The 6,039-nt window shown below is 41.2% G+C and overlaps 1 long non-coding RNA gene across 1 annotated transcript; it reads left to right on the top strand.

Moving 5' to 3' along the window:
• The first annotated feature begins 655 nt into the window (after nt 1-655).
• LOC131624057 (uncharacterized) lies at nt 656-3,787 on the top strand. Its single transcript, XR_009290442.1, has 3 exons — nt 656-751; nt 851-1,009; nt 2,632-3,787. It is a non-coding gene; the product is annotated as an uncharacterized LOC131624057 (long non-coding RNA).
• The last annotated feature ends 2,252 nt before the right edge of the window (nt 3,788-6,039 follow it).

Raw genomic sequence — 6,039 nt, 5'->3', positions numbered from 1 at the left:
TAGTATCATATAAGAAAATCAATTCTATTTTTTCCACAGCAACCCAAGTGGCTTTTCTTGAAAATGACATGTGTCTCTCTTTTCCTTTCACTTCATTCTCTTCCTCTTTCCCTTTCATTTATTTGTCTCCCCAATCAATTCTGTAACGTTCCCTTTCACTTTATTTCTTCCTCTTTTCCTTCATTCATTTATTTTCCTCTCCAATCAATTCTGTAACGTTGGCTGTTCCAAATATTGTCCTTAATACTCTTTAATATTTTCAATCAAATTAAATGAATTTAATTTAAATTATATTTGAATCAAATTAAATAGTTTAATTGAAATAATCAATTTCATTATTTGTTATCAACGTACCTACGGTTACTTTTTGTGAATAGTTACGTTGCAAACAATTATTCTGTAATACCCCGACTCTCCGACACCGGTAATTATCATTAAATTGGTTAATTGATAATTAAAATGCACTTTGGTCTTAGTCGATATCATTTAAGCACAATTGTATTAGAAGTCTTAAGAGAAAGCAATGGAATTGGTTGGAATTGAACTAAGTGGCATTTATGTAAATACCACTTAGTTAAAGGGCACATTGGACCTTAAATGATATTTGCATGGACTTAAAGTATGGTTAGTAGAGATAACCATTCCAAATCAGAATTTTGGAGAAGAGAGAGCATAGGAACATGGAAAGAAAGAAGTTCATCATCTTCATATCTCCATTTTCGCAACCCTTGATACAGCTCCACTAAATCAGGTATATCTCTCAATTCGTAACTCCGATCGTAACGATTCTGGTCCCATTGGAAAGCTAACGAATTTCTCTTCGATTTGCACCTATGGTTCGCATTTATAGCTTCTGTTTTGAAGGAGAAAAACGAGTTTGAAGTTGGGACATGCATGCTGAATGTGATGAAGAATGGGCTACGGGTTTGATGAGTTTGGAGTTGGAGTTTTGGTCAAGATAGGAACTCAATTGCAGCATGTTCACCATCTAAACCTCTATTAATCCAAGGTGAGTCCTTTAGATAGAACTTGGGTAGGATTTGGGAAAAAATGCATGTCAAGGGTTTAGATTGAGATAAACATATTGCATGCTTAATTGAATGATAAAAATATGTTTCCATGATGATAATGTATGCTTTGGGTCATTACAATATGTTGGAATTCGTTTATGGATTGTATGTGTAGCTAGAAATATGATTTAGAATGTTATAGCATGTTGGGTTAGTTTAAATTAAAGTTAGAATGGATTTAGAACCCTTAAAATACTGAAAAATACATTCTAATGCAGAGTAATCGGTTACGGGTCTTTGGTTAACCGATTACGCTGTTAAAAATGCAATTCAGGGCTGTTTTAGAGCCAGTAATCGGTTACTGGACTCTGGGTAATCGGATACCCTGGGCGCAGGGGGAAAAATCAGCAAACTTCGGAAATTCGTATCTTTCGGCTCGGGTATCGGAATTGCGCAAACTTTATATCGTTGGAAAGCTAGCGACGTGTACTTTCTAATAAAATTGGTCCCCAAATCAGAATGCTTGATTTAATTATATTTTAACCCCACTTAGTGTCTTGTCGAGTGAAATTGAATCTTGTTATTTTCCCCCGAGAAAAGTTTCGTTCCGTAAAGGGAACCAGATGTCTCCTTAGTCATGTGAGACTTGTTTAATTGGTATTTAAACATGCTATTGTCATATATGAACATGGATGTGGTAATTTTAATATGTGAATTATGCATGATTAGAATGAATTAATCTCATTGCACTTTATTGCTACATTATGTTGAAATGTGAATGCCATATTGTGATGAGACATGAATATATTGTTGATGCCCGTTGTTTCGGTTAAACAATTGGGATTGTGTGCTTGTGTGATTGGCGATTGATGCGTGTGTATGCTTGAATCGAAGCGGGCCGGGGGCTAGGATGCGTTATGTCCCGGGCTTTGTGATCAATGGGACAGCCCCGATCATGTGATCTTGGGCTCACACCTGAGCTACCGTTGCAGTGTGTTTGTGAGGGTCTTGAGGCATTTTCCCACTTGGCGTTAACACACTTGCGTGCTCGGTATGGTGGCGTTATGCGGCTAAGTAGGCCTACGCATAACAGGTAAATCATCTCTAGTGGTGCCATGTAGGCTACATCACTAGGCTTTCGTCCGATGGACCCATGTGTCAAGATGGCGTATTGTACTCGGCGTTAACACATGTGCGTGAGGATGGTTAATGGGACAATGACGCCAATTAGGCTAAGGTCATATCGCGGCCATTTAGGCGTGTGCGAACCCGTCTAATCATCTTGCGGTGTGCTTGTACAAGTCTCTTGACAATAGGCATGGGCGTGATTCATCGAGGGTGTGTTTTATAACCTAGTCGAGGCATTAACGCGCTTCTGGATTCCCCGTACATGGGTATGGGTTTTGGCATACGTGTTTGTATACTTGTGATATGATGAGTCCTATGGTGGACGATTCCTTGTTTTCTCCGTACTTGTACCGGATGTGAGGATAAACCCCGGATCAATGGTGGATTCGGTTTTGTTGATGCATGTACCCTGTAGAACCGAGTGGACCCATAGGATTGGAGGACTCACTGAGATTTAGTAATCTCACCCCAATCAACTTATATTTTTTTTCAGGTGCAGTTAGTAGCGTTTGGTCAGTAACAGGTTTGGACTGAAGACTTGGAAGTGGTGTTGGCTCGAAGACCTCGTTGGTTTTGACATTCCGCTGTGCAAGATCCATTGAAGACTCATGTATTATGCTTCTTAGTAGAATTTCATGTTGTATTTTATATGGATCTTTCTATAACTATAGCTTTTGTATGTACTCAATATCAATTTTAACGTTTCATGCATAATATACTAGTCAGTTATGTATGGGGTGTTACAGTTGGTATCAGAGCAGGTCGATTCTCGGCCGAGCCATGAGACATCACTAGCAATTCCTTTTCCTCCTCTCAAGTGTGCGTTGCTAGCCTGATTTTACTGAAATCTCATTCAGTTGTTGAACTTGATCAACTCATCGACTGAGTGTGAGACAGTAGAATTACGGCAGAGCCGCCACGAGGACTCGTAAAACCTGCAAGGTTGTGAACCTAAGTTGTTGGAGTGGGATGAGTAATGAATTGTTGGATGTTTTAAGTGGATGATATTGGAGTCATCAAGATTAAGGAGAGCGTTCGACACGAAGTAGTGATACCCAAACTGTCAAGGTGTGGATTGAGGCAGTGAAACCTTCTCTAAGTCTTGGTAATAGCAAGGGAAATCCAAATAGGATTGAGTAGGAGCCTTGTAAGGGAGATTCTCCGAAGGTGTTGAGCTGTGAATTAGTAGGATTCAGTACTGATGATGCTGCCGATGTTAAGTGTGACGGGTGAGCTGATAGGACAAATGGCCTCTGGAAATGCGGACAGAAGAGTTAGACCTTCCTGATTGTGCTGGTACGAACAGTAATTGGATGGATGAAGTATTAGATCCTGATCCAACTTGAAGTACCCTAAGCGAGAGTAGTTATCTAGTAGATGTTGGTGGAATGTATGAGTGTGGTAACTTAAGATTGGCGAAGCTTGAATACCTTGTCGGTGGGAGAGGGCATGCATTTCCGTTCTTATCATTTTATATTTAAGCTCCAGAACTACGCTAGATGTAATATGAAATGATGTAGAAGCGTGAAATGCAGTGACCTAAGTTCTTGTTAGTTGTTGTTCGTCTGACCCCGAGTGAAGCCATAGAACTACGCTTGGCGTTGAGTGTTCAGGCGAGCAAGAACTAAAATCTATCTGGAACGTCAGTAGGATGATCGCGGTTGAGTTGGTTGTTAGGAACCATAGTATTCCTATCTGGACTGAATTACCCTTGGAATCTCATGCATGCGTGGGACGAGTGGGTACGCGCACTGCATGGTAATCCGAAGTTGAACTTCAATCTTCGTGCTTGGCGTTTTGGCCTTCCGAGTAAGTAACCTTGATGTGTAGCACTCTTAGGTCTTAGCATCCTGAGGAGTGTGATTCGAAAGACTTGAGGAACGATGAACCTATTGGAGGTCTGTTCAGACACTTGTCGGTTATGACTTTAGGATACACGTGGATATCGTTATACGCCACAGAGGTAGGTTACCTGGGTACATGGTCTCGGAGTTGGACCACCATGTTGGTACTACTAGACGGGTATAATGCCACAGTATCGCTATCGTGCACAAGATGCGTGAGTCATCCTTTTTCCGACATGTGTGAGACAAGGGTGATCCGAAGCTCAAGGTAGAATTCTGATGTGATACTCATGAGACGCAAATCCAGACTCTCATAAGGTATGTGGGATGAGAATCCATATGTCGCGCTCGATAGTAGAGGAATAACTAGGCAGGCGATGGTGAAATGGATCAAGATCCAATACTATACTTATGGAGACTCTGAGTGATCGTGATCGCGTGAGTTAGTATCAGATTGTACCTTGGGGACGTTCTCGTTTCGTGAAGTGTTAAGTTGGCAATTTTGCATGAGTGTCTAGAGGGGGACTCATGTGCGGTCATGATATCTTGGTCAGCATGGTGAGTGGCTATCATGTACCATTGGCGACCGACGATGGAATATTTGAATTGTATCTTGGATCGGCTCGATGTGTGATGTGACTGGTAAGGTGTCGCTAGATACTCTGAATGGAGAAGCTTTAATCTTGGTAAAGCATGGACATTTTGGTTTGAGAACTGCTAAGGAGTTTATAAAGAGATGTTCGAAGTGCAAAGTGCAAAGTGCAATTTCTTGCATTGTGGCTACACTCAGACCGTTAGAAGCACTGCAATGAAGGATGCAGCCGCTGAGGAAGTCAGTTCAGTGTCTGATTCAGAGGTGGAACATACGTTAGATGACTGTGTGAATAGAGTGTGGCTATGGGAGGATCGTTATATCAGTAAGTCACACGAGTTATCAGAGGTGATACTACGCTAAGAGAATGAAGGTGTATGGTTGGGTAGAAGTTGTGTAAAACTGCTAGAGTTATCATGAACTGCAGTATGTCGTGAAGGATTCGATATACCGGTTGAGCAACAAAGATTTGTTGGAATGAAAAACATAGCAGATGTACACTGTGGAAACCAGTGACAAGGACGAACCTCTAAGTCAGTGAGTGTTTGGGTTTCAATGTCCTGAGGATGAAACGTGTACCTAAATTGTGGTAGATGAACTATATGGAATGGCAGAGTAAGTAGAAGCTTGATTCTGGAGAGTACGGAACTTCAAATAGTAGTAGTCGATGATGGATGTATATGGAGTTCTAGGGCGTGTTGTAATTGGACAACCGTGGATAAGGAATGATTGTGTGTTAATGGAAACTAAGTGAGTTATGGATATAATGTGACTCAGAGGATTTCAAGGAAGAATCAAATAAGTTTGAGGTAGGAACGAACGGACTGCTTTTGGGACTTTACGTTGGGATGAAAGTATCTTCCTAAGGGAAATTGTCGAAGCGGCATTTTGTTCGTTCTAGTTTCTCAAGGATCACCATAACTCGAGAGGTGTTGACAAAGGACCAGCTTGGGAATACATTTTTGTGGATGGCATGCGGTCCGACGTTCGTAGGTCATCAGTTTAGCTTGCAAGTCACAAGGGTTGGACTGAGTATTAGACTGTCGAAATGCTGAAGGATAGAGAGGACATTCAGTTGGCGCAAGTTCTTTGTGGTTATGCCTTGTGTACTATGATTGTACGTGAAGACTGGTACAATGGTTACAGGTCAGTTGTTGAATTTCGCGTCTTATCAGTAGAGTCTTGTTCGAAGTTGTCGAATATCAAGGCTATAGTTGCAAGATGATTGCACCTTCACGGTCTATGATGACAGTTGTTATGTCTAGACTGGAGTAAGGGTTAAAGTAAGGAGATTCGGTTGTATGAGTAAAGGTAAATTTGGGACAATCATCCTAAAACTTTGGGAACCAGAGGTTAAGACCAAGGAATTTGGAGATCACCTAATGACATTGTATGGACTCGAGTGGAGAATAACTTGAAGTGTTGTCGCAGAAGCGACGTTGTGGCGGTAATTCTCAAATGGGAA

This window comes from Vicia villosa, unplaced genomic scaffold (assembly GCF_029867415.1).
Source record: "Vicia villosa cultivar HV-30 ecotype Madison, WI unplaced genomic scaffold, Vvil1.0 ctg.000101F_1_1_2_unsc, whole genome shotgun sequence".
Lineage (NCBI taxonomy): Eukaryota > Viridiplantae > Streptophyta > Magnoliopsida > Fabales > Fabaceae > Vicia > Vicia villosa.
The sequence above is the reverse complement of the archived record's forward strand: the minus strand, read 5'-3'. Positions and strand labels throughout refer to the sequence as shown.